This window comes from Balaenoptera musculus, chromosome 18, assembly GCF_009873245.2.
Source record: "Balaenoptera musculus isolate JJ_BM4_2016_0621 chromosome 18, mBalMus1.pri.v3, whole genome shotgun sequence".
NCBI classification, from domain to species: domain Eukaryota; kingdom Metazoa; phylum Chordata; class Mammalia; order Artiodactyla; family Balaenopteridae; genus Balaenoptera; species Balaenoptera musculus.
Genome location: NC_045802.1, coordinates 13548733 through 13568975, shown reverse-complemented (window position 1 = coordinate 13568975; position 20243 = coordinate 13548733). Strand labels below are relative to the sequence as shown.

The 20243-nt window shown below is 37.3% G+C and overlaps 1 protein-coding gene and 1 long non-coding RNA gene across 2 annotated transcripts in view; one reads left to right on the top strand and one right to left on the bottom strand.

The window, feature by feature from the left end:
• The window catches only part of TRPC4 (transient receptor potential cation channel subfamily C member 4), a 117112-nt gene that overhangs the window by 42767 nt on the left and 54102 nt on the right, over nt 1–20243 (top strand).
• The window catches only part of LOC118884101, a 47320-nt gene continuing 34093 nt past the window's right edge, over nt 7017–20243 (bottom strand). The window contains exon 3 of the long non-coding RNA XR_005017185.1: nt 7017–7123. This is a non-coding gene — a long non-coding RNA (uncharacterized LOC118884101). The remainder of the gene's footprint in view (nt 7124–20243) is intronic.

Sequence of the window (20243 nt, the reverse complement as noted above, 5' to 3'; positions counted from 1 at the left end):
GTTACTCATGCTAGAAATCTGAGACTCCTCCTTGATTATTTTATATGCATCACCTCCCAAAGTTTGATGTGGTAGATTAAAGATGGCTTCAGTTGAGAGATGCCCTCTAATTACCCTTCTCCTCGATCAGATCCTGCCTTGGCTACCTGCCTGAACCAATAGAATGCAAGAGAAGTGACTTTATGTAACATCCCAGGCTTGGTTGTAAGAAGCCTTGCAGCTTCCACTTATGCTCTCTGGCAGCCCTGAGCCCATCTTATTGCCCATTATATTCCCTAATATTCCCCAAATTATTTCCTCCCTTCCAGCCTTACTCCTCCTGCCCTCTTTAATGAAGTTTTAGACTAGTGTGTCTCACCCAGTTTCCCTGCTCCATGGCTCCAATCTCGTTCCATCCAAAATCACACCACACTTCAGAATTTTTAATATGTAAACATTCCCCACAGTAGAATTTTTAATTTTTTAAGTATATTTATATTGTGGTATAACCATCACCACCATCCATCTCCAAAACTTTTTCATCTTCCCAAACTGAAACTCTTTACCCATTAAACAGTAAGTCCACATTCACCCCTCTCCCCTGCACCTGGCAACAACCATCCTGCTTTCTGTCTCTACGAGTTTGACTAACCTAGATTCCTTATATAAGTGGAATCATATACTCTCTGTCCTTTTGTGTCTGGCTTATTTCACTTGCACAGTATCTTCAAGTTTACCCATGTTGTGCATGTATCAAAATTTCATCCCTGCATGCATTTCACTGTATGTATATACACTGTATATACATTGTCTGAATAATATTTCACTGTATGTATATACCACATTCTGTTTATCTATTAATCTATTGATGGACATTTGGGCAGTTTCCACCTCTTGGCTACTGTGAATAATGCTGCTCTATTATGTTATTTTAAAACTGTAACCTGGTTTCCTATCCCTTACTTTGTACATCCCATAAAATAAAACCCAGTCTCCTCAACAGGATAGATGATATCTGGGTGCTGACTTCCTGCCCAGACTCATCTCTCACCCCTTCCTGACTTTTGCTGTATGCTCAGCAATTCCAGATTGCTGTTATTTCCTCTCCTGTGCTGTGATCTGTGAGCATTACCCCTGTAAACTTTCTTGTTATTTTATTACCTTGAAATACAACCATTACCTCTGGCTGGATCCTACTCCCTGTTCAAGATGTTAAGCCTCGGCTTCAAAAAGGTCCCACATTTGCTCTCTCAGGCTGGGTTTGCACTCCCTCTTCTATGTCTGGAGCATGCACATTTACCACTTTATAATTTCCTTTTTACATTTCTTTCCCCTTCATAAGACTGTGAGCTCCTGAAGCCAAGAACTGTGCTTTTTTTTTTTTTTTTTCTGCTATAGTCAGCATCTGTGATGGCACCAGCCTGTGGTATATGAGCTCAACAAATGTTTTTTCTGCCAGTCGATGCATTTTTATAATACCTTGTTAGTAGTCCTTCTAAAGGATTCTGTGTGGCACAATAAGTTGATCATTGGTGAGAAGAAAGTAGCAAAGCTCTGTGTGTAATTTCTGTTGATCGCCTCCCTATGTTAATGACACTGGTAAATTCTACAAGGAGAGACAAAAACAGTAGACAGCTCCCTTGGGAGTAGGGAAGGGGAGATACTACTTAAATAATATTTAGGCAAACATATCAAAAATACAATTGTTTTGTATGAGTTTGCTTTGAATTATTTTAAGTAAAGAATGAATTTTTAATAAAATAAAATGCTTTTAATAATATTGATAAATTTCCATCTTTATTCCTTATACAGATTGACTTTTATCTGTTCAAACAAGCATTGTTGTAAATATTACACACATAGCATTGATCGTGTGATTACAGTTTAGGTGCCAGGAAGCTGTAACAGCTATTAACATATAACTGAGATATTGTTGTATTGAACCTTTTTATTTTTTGTCCTTGCTATGTACCTTCTCATCTTTTTCCATTCTGTTTTTGCTTACTGTTTTATCATTTCTTCATGGACCACCAGTTGCTAATACAACTCTGACTGGGTCTTTGGCTCCAGAGGCAGAGTTTTGAGTTTTGCAGCTTTTTCTGTTAAGGAAAAATAATCAGTATCCCAGGACACATAAGCAGCCTCAGCTTTGAGATAAGGCCAGTAATCTAGCTTCTGTGTGGTGACTGTGTGGATTGGGTGTCTGAAAATCTTGGCAACCCATTTCAGAAAGGGCAATGAGTGAATATGCAAGCAAGTCTGTTATCCAAGGATACTGGAGAATGGAGAGATATAAAAATAATGCTAATAACATTCCATATAGTTGAATTTTAAGTGGCAACATTTTTTTGTTTAAAATGTCATCAGTTCATATGAGAATCATTGGCTGAAAATGTACAATGTTATCTCTTTTTTTAAACAAAATTCACAGAGCATAACCTTTTCTTTATAATTCAGAGCTTTGGAATGAACCTCAGTTACTGTACTCTATGATCTAGTTGTAAGTTTAGGATTTTTTAAAATGCTGATATTAATAGCTATTTAGGCCTATATAAAAGTATAGCAGAAATCTGTCCTTCACATAGTTTTGAAGTCTCTCTCCTCAGGATCAGACTTTCAGCTATCAGTTCTGGAGAGTGCTGATTCAGCTGCCTTTTTATATTTATTTATTTTAATCAATTTCATACTAAGCAACCCAATAACCACTCCAGGTAGAAGTGTTGGAAAACATAGTCAAAACTGTCTCAGGGCTTGAGGACACCTCCATAAATATGATGCATAAGATTTAATGCCTTAATACTGTGATATTATTCAACTTCTTTGAGAAGAAGAAAATAACAGCCTTATTGCTCAGCTTGTCAAGCCCAAAGGCAAGAACAGAATCAGCTTTCTCTCTACCAGGAATGGCTCGTATCTGGAATCCTCTTTCCTCCTAAGATCCATGGTAGATATTTGCATTGTGTTTTAGTGGCTGCTTTAAGAATTGCAAGATATACCTTTATTAGTTTTCTCTTGCTGCTTTATTAGTTTTCTCTTGCTGCTTGTATAGTAGCTCAAAACACCACAGATGTATCATTTGCAGTTCTATATGTCAAATCTGACACAGGTCTCATGGGCTAATACTGAGTATTGGCAAGCCTCATTCATTCTGGAAGCTACAATTGAGACTCAAGTTTCCTTGCCTTTTCCAGCTTCTAGAGGCTTTCCACATTCCTTGGCTCATGAACATCTTTTTCTATCTCTAAGGTCAGCAATAGCAAAAGCTTTAGTCCTTCCCATGAGCATCACTCTGGCCTCCTCTTCTACCACCATTTTTCATCTTTTAAAGACCCTCTGACTACATTGGGCCCCCCTGGATAATCCCGGATAATTTCCCAATTTTAAGGTTAGCTGATTAGCAATCTTAATACCATCTGCCACCTAATTCGTCCTTGCCATGGAACATAACATATTTACAAGTTCTGGGACTTAGGATGTGGACATCTTTGGGGGGCCATTCTTATGTCTACTACAATGCCTTTAATTTTTCACAATCTATTTAGAGTTCATATTGTATAATTTCATGTAAAATGTAGAAGCTTTGCCCCAGAACAGGCTCATTTACCCCATACAACTGACCTTTATGCTCTAGTTACAGGAACATTCCATACATTACAAACCTCACAAGACAGTGTTTTAATTTTTGCCTTAAATATTGGCATGTACATTTTTTAAATCATAAGAAAAAAAAATTTTTTTTATCTATTTGCATTTTATGTTTTTCATTCCTTCCTGATGATCTGAGTTTTCCTGTGGAATCATTTCCTTTCAACCAGAAGAATTCTTAGCATATTTACCAACTGATATTCTTAGTTTTCTTTTATCTGAAAATGTCTTTGTTTCTCCTTCATCCTTGAAGAAGGTTTTTGCCGATTATAGACTTCTATATATAGACAAGATTATAGACTTCTTATAGACAACTATATTGACAGTTTTTGCCTTTCTCTTTCAGGCTTTTTATTGGCCTCCATAATTTCTGATGAAAAGGCAGCAATAATTTTAATTTGCTATTTCCCTCTATGTAATGTGCCTTTTTTTTCAGGCAACTTTTAAGATTGCCTTATTATTCTTTACTTTTTAGAAATTTGAATATTATGTACCCTAACGTGGTTTTCTTCATTTTTATCCTGTTTGAGGTTTTCTGAGCTTCTTAAATCTGTAAATTGATTTCCTTCACCAATTTGGGGGAAATGTAGGCTGTTATCTTCAAATATCCTTTTGCTGACTCATTCTCTTTCTCTTATTCTTCTGAGGCTTCAATGATACCTTTTGATATTGTTCCACAGATTCTTGAGGTTGTATTCATTTATTTCATTTTTTTTCTTTTTTTTCTTCAGATGGGATAATTTCTATTGATCTTTCATCACATTGACTTACTCTTTCCTCTGTCATCTCCATTTTACTGTAATGTCCATTCAGTAATATTTTTAAATTTTAGGTATTTTATTTCTCAGCTCTAAGCTTTCCACTTGGCTTTTATATAGTTTCTCTTTCTCTGCTGAGATTTCTTATGTTTTTATTTATTTTGACCATATATTTCTTTGCCTTCTGGAGCAGAGTAATAATAGGTGCTCTAAAGTCCTTGTCTGCTAGTTTGCCATGTGAATCATCCAGGGGTCAGCCTTCACTGATTGTCTTTTAGTAATAATAATAATGAACCAATAGTATTTAAAATATATATTTAAATACTTTGTAAAACAGCAGTAGTACTCTGTTCTAAAACTATTTTCTGATACTTTCATCTATTAGCTGTTCATTTTTTGTGAAAGACTCCAGTATAAACTATCTTAAATCTCTAAATTATGGTAATTCACTGATGAGGAGGAAATTCTATTAACAATTTTGAAAATTGTTCTTGAACCTATGTCTCTCTCTCATAGCTCCCTGTAAAACATGGTGAATATGAAATATTGTCATAGAAATAAGCTTTTATCTACTGGGCAGCCTAGTACTGATTTTTTCCCACCTATATGTATTATTTTACCATACCCTACATCACCATGTCAGAGTTAAAGTGTACATCTGTGTATAAACATATATTCAGTCTATATTTTACCATTCTCTCTTACTGTAGTCTTCTATATGAACCCAAAAATAAAATAAAAACCCACAAAACTTAGATGTACCCAAGAGAAACAGCTATGAGGAAAATAAACTCACAGAGGACAATTTAAAAATAAATTTTTTTCCAGCTTCCTAGTTTAAAAATAGCATGCTTGTTGAGATGTGTAACAATTAAAAATAGCTCTTAAGTAGAGAGACTGTGTTTTTTTAAGATATTTATCTGACTTTTCATGTCAAAAATATTTAAGAATCAAAGTTTATATTTCACCAGTAATGTCTTTAAAATCCTCAGGGTAAACCCCACACACACGCCCCACCACATACGCATAGTATTAACTACTTCCTGGATATGCTAGATAGATTCAGAGTTCATATCAATCACTTTTTAAATATACTATATAAGTTCAAAGTTCAACTTTATTTTGAAAAAGAATAAATCAGTTTTGAAGTTTTCTTATATAAAACTTGGCTAGAAACTCAAAGCCAGTGAACTATAAGCATAGTTCACGAACCATCCCTTGTAGGCAAGTGTATGGTAAAGAAATCTGTGCTTGAAGGATGCTGGTATGAAATAGAAGTGTACATTTAAATGAATAGCCTGAGGAGAATGGATTTGTAATTTTAGGATTCAAAGTTTAATTGAAAATTTAGTTGAAATTGAGTAACTTAGAGGCTTTACTAGGAATTTTTAGTAGTAAGATAGAAATGTATCTCTACACTCCTTAGGAAAACTACTAGTATAATCAAATACATTCACCAATTTAACTTTTTTCCAGTTCTTTTTCTCCTATATCAGGAAGCACCCACTCTTTAATGAACTTGTTCATCTTCCTACTTGTAATTCTTATATTTGTTTAATATGTAAAATCTCCGTAGACCTTTAGGGTAAAGTGATAGCCCAAGCAATTACCTCATCTAGGAGACTATACAAGAAGTCACAGCAAGCACAGAAGATACTTTCTCTTGGAAAAAAATTAAAATTTGTTTTTAATAGTATTTGTTCTCTGCTTTTGATTTGCAGCTAAAAGAGAAAAAATGTTTCATGTTCTTCTTAATCTTAAAAATACACACAAACACATAAAAACAATATGTTTAATTCCAGCAAAGGTTTATCAAGTCTAGAAGCTCTTAAGAACATACTATAAGCCTACGTGTAAAAAATTAATAGGAAGCCTAGGGCTTGACCTTGGCTCCTGAGAAGGATCGGGACGCCGAGGCACATTCCCACAGTTCCTCTGAGTCATTTGCTGTGTCATTCAAAGGTTGGCAAGGATAGTTCCTAGTCAGCATTTCAATTCCAGCCACAGTCAAACCTCCATATACAGTTATAGGAGAAGAAAGATAGACAGTTTCTCATATTTGCCAATTCTGAATAATTACCAAGATCACATTTCAATCAGCAAATTTCTCAGGAGTTTTGTGTGTCGAAACTGCCTATGATGTTATGATGCAGTGAATAATAATTTATTATAAGGTCAAATACAATGCCTGGAGTAAGTAACACATGATCCCATTTAGTAAACCCACTTCTCTCTTTAAAGAGTTGCAAGTGAATACAGAAATACTTGCAAATTGCTTTGAGCTGTGTAATGCCTCAATGCAGACATGTGCGTAGGTAAGGGAAGGCAAGAGAAAGGAAAGAAGTAATAATATTTTTGCACCTGGTACTATGATAAGCACTTCTTAGACTCTGTTTCATTTTATTCTTCAAAAAACATGGCCACTATTTTTATAATCTTCATTTTAAAGACAGGTCTTTCTGGTTCTGGTTCCTTTTCTGGTTCTGGAGCCTACACACTTAATATAGTACCACATTATTATTATCTATGAAATGAAAGATTTCTGTATTCATTTGCTCCTTATTCAACCCTAGCTAAAAGGACTTACCTTGTTGGTTTCCTTATAGGTCTATATATTGGCACAGGTGATATGCATGTCTAGCCTGCAAATGGCATGTCTCTCTCCACTTTGACATCAGGTGGCTCATACTGTACCATCCAGCCATATTCAGGTGTAGGTCCCAGGAAAAGGGTGGACAAATCTGAAAGTTAAGCATAGACAAGAGCTTCCACGTTCAGGCCGTGAGAGTTCTGTAAATTCATTAGGACACTGAGAACTATTTTAGGGGAGGAGAGATAAGAATCGCATTGCTTTCATTCATGTATTTATGCATGTATACATGTAGTTATGTATCATTCACTAAACAAATATTATTGGTGCACCTACACAGGCCAGGCATTGTTAGGCATCGGAAATGCAGAGGTGAGTATGACAAGTATAGTTCTGGCCCTTATATACCCAGTAGTCTAGTGGAAGAGAATAATATAAAAAAAGAATTACCCAAATAAGTGTATGAGGGCAGTCTTTGAAAAGTATAATGAAGGAGTTTATTGGCAGGTATATAACCATGCCAGCAGGCAGTCTGAACTAGTCTAGATGTTCCAGACAGACTGAATGAGAAATGGGAGATAAAGAGGTACAGGCGTGGGGTGGGCAGGGGTTGGGGGTATGGATAGCATTGCAGACTAAGCAAGCATCATCTGGGACGCATTCTGTGGGGATGGAGACACCAGAGGGACCGGAGCACAGAGAACCATAGGGTGAGTGGTTTGCAAAACCCTGTGGAGTGGTGGGGCCGGAACCAGATCAGCCACATCCTCATTAAGAACGTGTTTTCATCTTAAAAGCTGCAAGAAGTTTTTAAAAGGCTTTAAGCAGGGAAGTGGCATGATTAAATGCGTGATTTGAAAAGATCTCTTTAGGTGCCGTGTTTAGAATAGAGTGGGGAAAATAACTGAAGTGTTTCAGATAAGACATGATGGTAGCTTGGGCTAGGTGGTAAGAGGAGAGAGTGAGAAATAGAAATGTAGGGGAAAAAATCGTACTTCTCAGTGATTGCTTGAATCCTTGGAGCTAGGGAAAAGGATGCATAAGGATGAACCTGGACACTTCCTATATAAGTATTGAAATTGAAGTGAGGGATGCACAGATTCTTATTAAATGTGGTCACTGCTTGGTTACTGCATTCATCTTCTCATCTTCCTGAGCACATCTCTCGTTTAGCAGAGAAAATTACCCTTTTTACCCTTAGGATCAATAAGTGATTCCTCTCCTTGACCTTCTAGAATTTCTGCCCTGTCTGGAAAGTTTGAGAAAAGCTAAACTACAAAACAAAGCACCCAAGGATTTTTTTTTCTTCTGTCTGGCTTCTCTTCTTTTTTTCCCCCTGATTATATACATCCAAACTACTACATCTCCTCCCACATAAAATGACTCTTCTCCCTCAATCCTTTAACTCTGAGAAATTCTTTTAGTTCCATTTAGAAAACATCAAGTAAGATTTAAGAGGCTAGGCAGTGGAAATACTCATTTCTCTTTGGAGGGATTATTTTTTTTCTTTCAAGGTTATTAGTTATCTAGAGCATGAGAAACGGCATCTGCAACAATCCCAGGGACTCAGAAGATCAAGAAAAAGAAACAAAAAGCCCTCTTGACCGCAAAGCCAGTACTTTGGAACTGAATGCTTAGTTTTATTTCATTCAATTTTGAGAACTTTCTTAAACCAGTATTATTGACTTGATATCTTTCATTGTCTACATAAAAGAATGCAAAATGGCAGAAGGTGATGGTAGATCGCTACCATCTCACTGCCACTATCCAAAGTCTATAACTACTGAGCTGGGATTATAGATCTGCAACTTTGACTTCATTCGGGGGTTGACTTGCATCCTGAGCTCCTGCCCCTCACCCTGCATTCCAGTCAGCACCACACCTGATAGGGAACTACCTTTGCCTCTGCCGTTAACTAGTTTTGTGGCTCTGGAAAATTCATCTGACCTTCCTGGACCTCAGTTTCCTGGTTGTAAAGCCTAGAGGTGAGGCTTGATGATTTCTGAAGTACTAACTTTCTAAGAAAGACAAATCTTGGTATGTCTGACACAGAGTGTGTGTGTGTGAACCGGTGTTTTTGCTTTTTATCCAGCTTTTTCAATCTTGTGCCTCATAAATGTTACAAAACAAACCTCACAAATTTCTTTCTCCTTTGAGAAATAAAAGCAGATAAATAATAAGCCAGGCATTTACAGTTTTAAGATCCCGGACATTTGAGATGTTTGTTAATTTGCCCCCATCTTATCCATTTTGGCCTGTCACCCATCTCTAGACTTACCTCCTCCAGGGCCCTTAGGGTCTCCAAATGTCCCTTTGGCAGGACCTCTCCCAGGCCAACCCAGTGAGGAAGTGCTCCCAAATCAAAACTGAGCAGCCCACCCGTGCTCGTAAAGATAATCTTAGCAAGGAGGAAAGTAATCTGATTTGCTGATAAAAAATGTTACATTTCAAAGGTGGCACTGACTGATAGGCTGGACTACCCCAGTGTTATTTACATGTTCAAACAGGAACAACTAACACCAGTGGATTGCTTATTGATCAGGTGCCCGTGAGAAATGAGTGGGAGCCGTCAGGCCATCTCATTGCCTAGGCGGGGTTGTCTGCCTCCAAAGTATATCCTCAGAACAGAGGTCTGCGACTGGATGCTGCACTCTGAAATCTTACTGAGCCGCATTATCAATCTCTTTTAGCACTGCAAGGAACAGACACTTATACAGAGGAGAGAGGAGTGCAAATGCTCTGCAACCACGTAGCACTGGGGGATGGGGGTGAAGACGTGCAGAAATCATTAAATCCAGTTGACTACCTGCTTGTCACCCTTTGGAGAGAAGGTCTGTCAGGGAAGTAGGTACAGTCACTCTCTTCTAGAATAGACTTTTTATTAAGAGCTGCTAGCTCTCTGCATTCAGTACTCAGTGATCCTCTTAGAGTTTTTTTTTTAATTTCAAAAGATATCTGTTAGTCTATATTTGAAAAACTAGACCTGTGTTGTCAGTACATAGCCACTAGCTACATGAGGCAGTTAAGCACTTGAAATGTAGTTTGTCCAAACTGAAGTAGGATCCAAGTGTCAAATACATCCCAGATTTCAAGCCCTATAAAGAAGGCTACTCATCAGCTGAAGATTTTTCTAACAGGAGAAGGGACAAATAACATGATTGATAAGCAGACTGTATACATTGAATAGTATATTTTGCTAGGAAATAATCATCTGGTATTTATATTTCTAAGCGTATCCTTCTCTTTGATGTGAAAACAAATAACTTTCACACCAAAGCTATCAAACGAATTCTACTATAGTTGAAAAATAAGAAGGAGAAAATTTTATAAACTACTTTTTTCTTGGTGGTAGGGGTAGTACTTATCTTCTCAAAATCTGAAAAACATAAATAAGAAGCTCCTTCTAAAACTCAAACCAGCAGCCAAAAAAAAAAGTTTTGTGCATTTTTTCATTAACTTTATTCTTCAAGCATTGCCTATTAAAATACAGTCACAATCAACACTTAGGCACAAGTCTTATGCATGAGCCGGGGATCAGTGTCTTATCTCAATGTTTACATAAACCAGGTGAGTAGAAATCTCATAATCCAGCAAGAGTCAGAAATCGGTAATTAGTTTGTAACAGAATTAAAGTAAGTAGTTCCTTTTCCATATATCATGATCATGTTTATTTACTGAGAAAATAATTTTCTTCCTAATTCTTAGGACAGAGTAGAAAAGCCAGTTGCATACTGTGCTATAGACCTTTGACTTCCTTTAGAAGGAATGTTGTATTGTTTGCCCTTTTTTCTTTAGCCTTCAGCCATATGTTTAGGCTCAGCCTCTCCTTCCATGCTACATAGCAGCATGAAAGCCGTAAAATAACCTAGACACAATTTTCAAAGCAGTGGATAAAGTCAGTCTTTCTACTCTTGCCATTCATATATTTACTCATTCATTCTAAAACTATGTCTCAAGAATCATCTTGGTACCAGAAAGTCTGCAAAGCATTATAGATACAGAAATAAATAGTATCAAGTTGGTACGGAGGTATACAGAGATAAATATACCAATTTCTATTGGATGTAAAGAGTTAACTATAATATTATATATTATAGTTGATGCTGATATTAAAATATATATAGAAAGCCCACCACTATGAAGGGTGATCCTGGACCGCTTTCTCAGAATGAATCCCGGCCAGAGAAGAAGAAGAAGATGGGGTGGTGACTGAAGTGGTTGAATGAGGATGTTGCATTTGGGACAGAGGATTTCTGGAGCTTGAGTATGTATGTGAAAGGAGGAAAAGTGAATGATGAAAGAGGATGTAATTTTTCATTCTTTAGTTGCTTCACATACAAAGTTTTGCCTTTGTCACTTATATAGTAATTCTACAGTGATTATTATCAATAATATTGTTAAATATTAATTCCATACTCTTCACAAGGATAAGACTATCTTTTTTTTGGGGGGGGGGGGTTATTTATTTATTTATTCTTTGTATTTGACATCTCTCTAATGTAATTGGCAGATCCTTGTGATGTTCTGAATTCCTTTGAAATCTGGGTATTGGGCAGTGTCTGGACACTGACATTTAGTACGAGAAGATATTATCACCTCTTAAATAATGAGTGAATGTTCTAGATCTCCAACTCAAAAATATTCTCGATCTTTAAACATCTAGACACCTTTTGAGGCCAAGACTGCAGTGACACTGTGGAAAACTGTCTCAAAAGAGACTCCCCCCGCGATGAGGAGTGGCCCCCGCTTGCCACAGCTGGGGAAGGCCCTTGCACAGAAACGAAGACCCAACACAGCCATAAATAAATAAATAAATAAATAAATAAATAAATAATTAAATAAAAAGAGACTCCCCATGATTCCCTGCCTGGTGTTTTCTGCCTCCACAATGTCCTGGGGTGGAAAATTTTGCCTTGGACTTCGCTCCAGTTGGAGGAGGACATTTCCTTCTCTGGGCAGACTCGTAAATTGTACAGACACAACAGAAGATTATCATGCTGAAGATGAAAGAGCGAGACTATGTCAATCCCAAGAAATTAGGTCATAAAAGTTTTTCTAGTGCTTTGCTAAATAAGAAACCTATCTTCAGTGTACTGAGAAGGCCAAGATTACTTGGATGCCATTTATTTATATGGAGAGAGAAAAATGAAGTTTCTTTGTCACTTTTGGGGACTTTAACTTTCAACTAACTAAATAAATGATGTACTGAAAATTAGGTCTTCTTATTTAAATATTATGTTTTGTAGACCCTTACTCACTGTTCTTAAATTCTGGGAATAGGTATGAAAATATTCCCTTCTTGAATTCCTATTGTGATTTTGAATTCTTTTGGGATTAGGGAATGAGGTGCCTACGGAAATGTCCAGAATATGTATCGTGGTCTTACTGAATTTAGTAAAAGGAAAAAGAATTCAAACCATCTTCAGCTTTTAACAATGTTTTAGGTAAAGTAAAATTATCCTGACAGAAATGTAAGTAAACATTTTGACTACCTTCCTCATATGCATGATGCACCAGAAATTGCATTATAAATGTTTGGAAGTGGTTAAATAGTTACTCAGAGTTGGCAATAATATGTCTAGATGACATGAAGCAGATAGGTTCTGCTTGCCATCAAATGGACTTTCCACCTCTAGGGAAGAATTTAGCAAGAAATTCTTGAGCATCTGTAAACCTCCTCATAGCTTTCATTTCTTTTGACTGTAAGTCTAGGTACCAAAAAACCAAAAACAAAAACAAGGCATTCTGTGTAATTATCATTATCTTTATTTTTGCTGAGATTGTAACTTTATTTACTAACAAGTATGGAAGCTTCTCGTTGATTGAACCAAGAAATCTAATCCCTACTATAGGATAGAGAGGGCGCCAGCACTGAAGGTTGAAGACATGCTGACTACTTGCCCTTCCTCGCCAGGGTCAGTAAGATCAGAAGACTCAGACCAAAGACACGTGGTGGGAAGAAACCAGGGCAGAAAGGCAAGGTTCCTTCAGTTCTGGGACCTAAATTTCTGTCATTCACTATCTTTTATTATTTCTTAAATGCAAATGAAAGATTGAGGTGAATGCAATTCACTGTCATTTTGTATGAATTCTTTTCATCTCATAATCAGACCCTTTCTAGTTAAGTATAGCTATGAATATATAAATAAAAATAGAATTAGAGGGACAGTCTTGGTTCTGCTGCTAGGAAAGGAGGTATGCAATTTTGGGCATCCCAGGTTAGCAGGAGCACTAAGAGTTATTGGATGACCATCCATAGGACCACCTGAATCGCATTGTGGTAGCATGGGTGGTGGGATGGGGCAGTGGGGGAAGGTTGGAATGGATACTGGTGCTGGCGTAGGAAATGTTCACATCTTGTCATATTTAAAGATAACTACTGAAAATCTTTTAGAGGCAATCCCTAATTTACAAACAGATTGTATTACAGAAGCTTAACAACTTGATGAAATGAAGTTTGGGGATATAATTACCTTTCGGAACAGAATGATAGTGGGTATGGAGAATTCCAAGTCAAAATACACAATTTGCTTTAACCTATCCATAGATGTTGTCTGATATATGTTCATGACATAGGAGAATAAAACTTTAAATCCACTTTTAAAGTGTTTCAATTCTCTATGAGTAGTGAACAGTAAATATCCTCCATATAGAGGCTAAAAATGAATTTTAAAAATTTGTAGTTTGTATGTATGCATTTTTAACATCAGCGTTTTTTTTGCATAAAAGTCCAGACCAATGGTTTTGTAGTCAAGGAAATGAGTTCCTTGAGGTTGGTTTATCTTTTTTTTCTTACATTTTTCATCAGACACATCAGACATGCATACCTCTGATTGCACAAAAGAGCAAGGTAGAGAAAAGAATATCATTATTATCTTTTTTAAAACACTGTTAAGAGGATCAGAGTCCTGAAGACCATGTTCGCCACTTCAAGTTCTCGTCCCTCTTTCATTGATTCTAATGGAATTGAACTACATTTCTCTGAAATATATTTCCTTGGAAACTTCTTGAAATACTCTGCCTCCGGATTCCTTGTAAAGATGTATTTTCCAAGAACAACTTGATTTTCAATAGCTTCTAAGAACTGGCCTCTAACCTAGACTGAGGCAGCCTTCTCATCCTATACTCAAGCAACACCATGGATCTCCTAGGAAGCTGCCTGGACTAATTAACATTATATTCAGAAGAAAGAGAGGCAGCTAACTTTGTATTTTCTGGAAATAAGCACAAGAATATAAAGTGCCCTTCTTATTGTTGAGGCTAATGATTTCAACCAGGCTTTTCCGTGGAACTTACAGGAGCGGTTAGTGCCTAATTAAATGGATTCATAAACCCTGAGCTATGTTCAGCAGTTAATTCAATTGAGAAAACATCCATTGACATCTCAGGGCCAGGCACTGGTGCGAAGGATCAAGTGATGAAAAATGACAGACCCTTCTCACATAGCTCACTCCAACCCATGATTAAAATGCAGGAGATAAGAGGAAGAAGTGCAATTGTAGGTGTATGTTCAAGGAACAATATCAGTACCGAGAAAAAGAACAGTTGGCTATAAGTGTGATCAGATGAATAGAAGCTGAGTTGGAAGACTCAGGAATTTACTCTGAGAAAATAGGAGATGGATGATTCCAGGCAAAAGTATCAGCACATGCAACCGTACAACAGTAAGAAAGGTCCAGACATGGTCAGAGCACTCTGAAGGGTTTGTGCGCCTGCACTATAAATATGAAAGGGTGGAGGAAAGGAGTCTTATGGTAAAGGAGCTCAGGGCCTGGTAGGCCTTACATAAACTGGAGACTTTTTCCTGGAGACTATGAAATGACAGTACAGACTTTTAGTTGAGAAAGAGACACAGTTAAATTTGCATTTTGCAAGGCCCATCATCTCAGCGGTATGGTACATAGGTTAGTTGGAGAAAGAACTCAGAGGCTAATAGGCTTTGGCAGAAAGTAGACCTTTTCTTTTCCTCCTAGTTTAAGTCTGAAATAATGATATATGATGTTATGATAATATCTCATGGTAGTGGAATTGAAATTAAAATGAGACGAATCCAAGAGAAAGAAGCCAACTTGGTAAGACTGGTAACAGATTGGAGGTAGATCATTCTGAATGTGCTTTCTGGCACCAGCAAAATAGGGGCAGCCATTTTTGAACAACATTGACACACAGTAAGTTGCACATAGTTAAAGTGAATACTGTGGTAAGTTTTTTATAATATGTGTACACCTGTGAAAACATCACCGCAATTAAAATAGTAAACGTGTCTGTCACCCCCATAAGTTTTCTTTTGCCCTTCTATGATCTTTCTCTGCACGCCCCCCCACCCCTTCTCAGGCAATTGCTGATCTGCTTTCTGTCACTGGAATCATACAGCATATTCTCTTTTGGCCTCCAGCTTCTTTCATTCAGCATAATTATTTTGAGATTCAACCATGTGTGAACATCAATAGTTCCTTCCTTCTCATTTCTGAGTAATCCTCCATAGCATGGATATACCACATTTTTTTCTTCCAGTTTTATTGAGATATAATTGACATACAGCACTGTATACATTTAAGGTGCATAGCATAATAATTTGACTTACGTACATCATGAAATGATGATCACAATACGTTTAGCGAACATCCATCATCTCCTATTAATATCAAATTAAAGAGATAGAAAAGAGATTTCTGTGATGAGAACTCTTAGGATTTACTCTCTTAACAATGTTCATATATAACATGCAGCCATGTGAATTATATTTATCATGTTGTACGTTATTACATCCTGGATATACCACATTTTGTTTATCCATTCACTGGTGGATGGAAATTTGAATTATTCTTCTTGTTAGCTATTAAAAACAAAGCTACTATGACACTTGTATGAGAGTATTTGTATGGCAATATGCCTTCTTTTCTTTTGGAGAAATGCCTGGAATTGGAATAAGCCCATCATATGGTAAGTGTAAGTTTAATTTTTTTTTTTTTAAATCCTGCAAACTGTTTTCCAAAGTGGTTGACCATTTACATTTATTTATTTATTTATTTATTTATTTATTTATTTATTTATTTTTGGCTGCATTGGGTCTTTGTTGCAGCGTGCAGGCTTTTCTCTAGTTGTGGTGCACGGGGGCTACTCTTCATTGCAGTGTGTGGGCTTCTCATTGTGGTGGCTTCTCTTGCTGTGGAGCACAGGCTCTAGGCTCGTGGGCTTCAGGAGTTGTGGCATGCCAGCTCAGTAGTTGTGGCTCACAGGCTTAGTTGCTCCACGGCATGTGGGATCTTCCCTGACCAGGGCTCAAACCCGTGTCCCCTGCATTGGCAGGCGGATTCTTTTTTTTTTTTAATTTTTATTTATTTATTTATTATTTTTGGCTGCGTTGGGTCTTCGTTTCTGTGCGAGGGCTTTCTCTAGTTGCGGCAAGTGGGGGCCACTCTTCATTGCGGTGCGTGGGCCTCTCACTGTCGTGGCCTCTCTTGTTGCGGAGCACAGGCTCCAGACGCGCAGGCTCAGTAGTTGTGGCTCACGGGTCTAGTTGCTCCGCAGCATGTGGGATCTTCCCAGACCAGGGCTCGAACCCGTGTCCCCTGCATTGGTAGGCAGATTCTCAACCACTGCGCCACTAGGGAAGCCCCGTCAGGCGGATTCTTAACCACTGTGCCACCAGGGAAGTCCAACCATTTACGTTTTGATGGCCGATGTATGAGAGTTCCATTTTCTCCAAATTCTTATCCACACATACCATGGTTAGTCTCTTTTTAAAATTTTCTCAGAAATAATTGGTCTTGAAATTATGTGAAAAGGGATAGAAAAGGGGAAAGATGAGTGACTGTATCCTTTCATCTCAAAAGAGCAACTAGAATTCATTCCTGTAGTGCCTCTTTTTGCCTCTTGGATACTTGTCCTCGTGGAAGATAATAGAGCAGAGTTTAGTCCTCAGTAGGCTTTCCTCCAGGAGACTAAGAGGGGACCACGCTTTCTGAACTGCCACTCTTCTTGCAGAAACTGTCATCAGAGACTGGAAAACCAGCCCACTGAGGGCTGGCCAGGACCAGGAACAAGCTGTCCTCTGTTTTCCATCTACCATTCTCACCTATTACTCACCTACATGATTCAACAGTCAAATGGTGGTTCCTTCAAAAGAGAATGGACTTGAGGACACAGGGAGGGGGAAGGGTAAGCTGGGACGAAGTGAGAGAGTAGCATTGGCATATATACACTACCAAATGCAAAATAGATAGCTAGTGGGAAGCAGCCGCATAGCACAGGGAGATCAGCTCGGTGCTTTGTGACCACCTAGAGGGGTGGGATAGGGAGGGTGGGAGGGAGGCTCAAGAGGGAGGAGATATGGGGATATATGTATATGTATGGCTGACTCACTTTGTTATAAAGCAGAAACTAACACAACAATGTAAAGCAATTATACTCCAATAAAGACTTTAAAGAAACACAACTCTATAATTGTCTGCCTCCACATCTCTCTTCATTTTTAAGGAAGCATCTAGGTAGACACTTAGAAATGACTGGCGGTTTTTCATCTCTTTTCCATGATAAGAGAGTTTAAAACAACTCTTCATGCGCACCCTGAAGAGGGTTATTGGTGAAGAGACGTGGAATTTCTACCAACTGCTGCCCTTTGTGATTTTCAAAGAACTAACAATATCTATTGACTCTGCCTTCCCACTACCAAAATCTCATTTTGTTTGTTTGCCAAGTTCAATAGTTTAATGTATTCAATGTTGGGTTTATCACCTCCCACCATATTTCCTTTGTCTCTGCATTTTCTGCTTCCCGTTATTGCCCACTCATCATCCTAGCTCAGTTGCCAAACCAATTTTGAATTTAGGCCCAGAAGTGATTTAAGAAGTTGAATCCTGCCCCCGCCTCACCAGCACTGTCAAATGGAGTTTAGCTGTCATCTTCCCTTCTGGATATGTAGACATCAGAAGTGGTGCCCTAGTGATATGCTTTGAGTTATTCCTTGAATTCCAATCTGCAAATCTGAATTTGACATGCCTGTCCAAGGAAAATAATCATGTGATTTGATGACTGGATAGGAGATTCTCTGACTTGACAGAGCCAGGGGAGTTGTAGGCCAATATCCTGCAGAGGAAAGAACCTAAAGTTTATCAATCAGTCTTCTTGACTAATCTCAGGCTTCTTAGCCAATGTCATCTCAGATATGATTAAATCTTCATTAATTTTTTTACCTTTTAAAGACACTGATAAAAACTCAGTCAACTAGTTATTTTATTGGATTCCATATGCCTGAATTATTATTATCTTCTCAGTGTAAGTTTCTTATAGAAATCTTTTTGAACTAATCTCCCATCTTGTGACATTATATTCATTAAAATTAGGTTATAAAATATGTAAATATATTAAAGTTGGCATAAGTGCAATACTCTGTAATTCAATGAAAGTGAATAAATTTTATATATTTGTGTATAAGACTATAAGTGATTGCACAGTTGTCTCTCGGTATTGCCAGCCTCGGCCTCCACTGAGCAGCAAGGACTTAGACTTGAGAAATTGCCTCAATAAACATTTTTATCTGTATCCTGATATATGGCCGCAGTATCCCTTTATACTACATCTCTAGCATATTCACCATTGAATGTAACATTCTAGAACAAGGGATTGCTCATCTGAACTTGCTTATCTCCATCCTCAAGTTTTTAACATGATAGTCTCTAAATCTGAATTAAAACACATCCACCTACCAAGCTGTGCCTGTCAAAATTCTACTTGTTATCTCAGGCTTAACTAGCAAATTCTGCTTCCTTTCTTCAATCTTCCCTGATTATTTCATATTGGGCATAATTCCTCCTACACGTTCTACCTCTTTTCTAACAAGTCATGTAATGCTCTGTATTTAAGTTACCCAGTCACGTTATCAGTACGCAACAGATTTTGAGATCCTAGAAGACAGATATATCTGGTTCTTACAGATCTTGGTCCTCTCCCCACATATCTAGCCAATGCCCCACTCATAGATGATGCACAGTACTGTTGGCTTAATCAAACTAGGGAGCACCAGATGAAAATGATGCTTTGAATAATGAAGTAGGTGAGTGATTAGTTATGCAGTATGACCATGCTCAAGGAGACTGGAGAATTGTTTTAATTAGGAACACAACTAGAGCTATCTCTAGGAAACAGAGAAAGGCCCAGACAGTTAAAGGCCATTGGCAGCTATGAAGGGAGTTAAGGGCAGAAGTAGAAGAAAAAAGGGTTTTCAGTTATGGACAAAGTAATTCCCTGAAGCTCTTCTGCCTACAAATCATTCTTAAGCCTTGTTATCCACATTACAAAATGAGTTGTCGAAAAACATTCTTGGGCAGAGGAAATAAAACCCCAAAGGATATAGATTATTTTTGAAATTCTAAGAAGTAAATAGTAAGACCCAGAGGAAACTGGCATGTATATGAATCTGCAGTCCTTTTTAAGCCCTTACCTAAATCACTTTAATTCATTCAACCCAAAAGTTTCAACTCTCTTTATAATCATCCAACAGCCAATAGAAACTCCCATGTAACTATCTGACTTAGTCAAGATGCACTAAGGTGCCAGGTTGGTTGTTTCCAGAATCTAGATTTTGCTTGTTTAGAGAATATGGCCACAGTCTGAACTTTGGATCCAAAATTTTAAACTAGAAAAATATATTGAAAAACTAAAAAGATGAAGAAAAAAACAAATAGGAAATCTAATCCATAGTTATTTTAATTATCAGAGCTCCATTAATTTTTGAATTCTCTTCATCTTATTTTGTCCATATCCAATTAATATTTTAATTCCTTGCCACATAGCAGTGAGGTTTCTCGGTTGTTTGGGTTTGTTTTTTGTTTGTTTGCTTGTTTGTTTTCACTTTTCAGCTTTATCTCCTTTCTCTTCATCATTTTTTATTTGTTTTCTTTAGGTTTGGGGTGTTTTAGTACTTTGACTAGTTGCTTTTCAATCATTGGTACTGGAATTCACTTTATTTGTAAAAATGAGATTAGATTCAGTAATCTTCACAGTTTCTTCAATATTTAAAATTCCATGACTCAACAGTTTTATAAATAATCATGAGATTAGGTTTTTAAAAATTTTTTTAAGGTTATTGAAAGAGAGGAAATCTTTCTTTTTTTAGAGTGTCCTTTCTAGTTTCATGGCACAAATGTGAATTTGAATGTTTATAATGTTTTAATATGAATTTTAATGTGATGGCAGGAATTGTTTAGGAATCGACCAACAACTACAGAGAGAGAAGGGGCTGTAACACGGTGTGTTTCAAAGAAACCCCA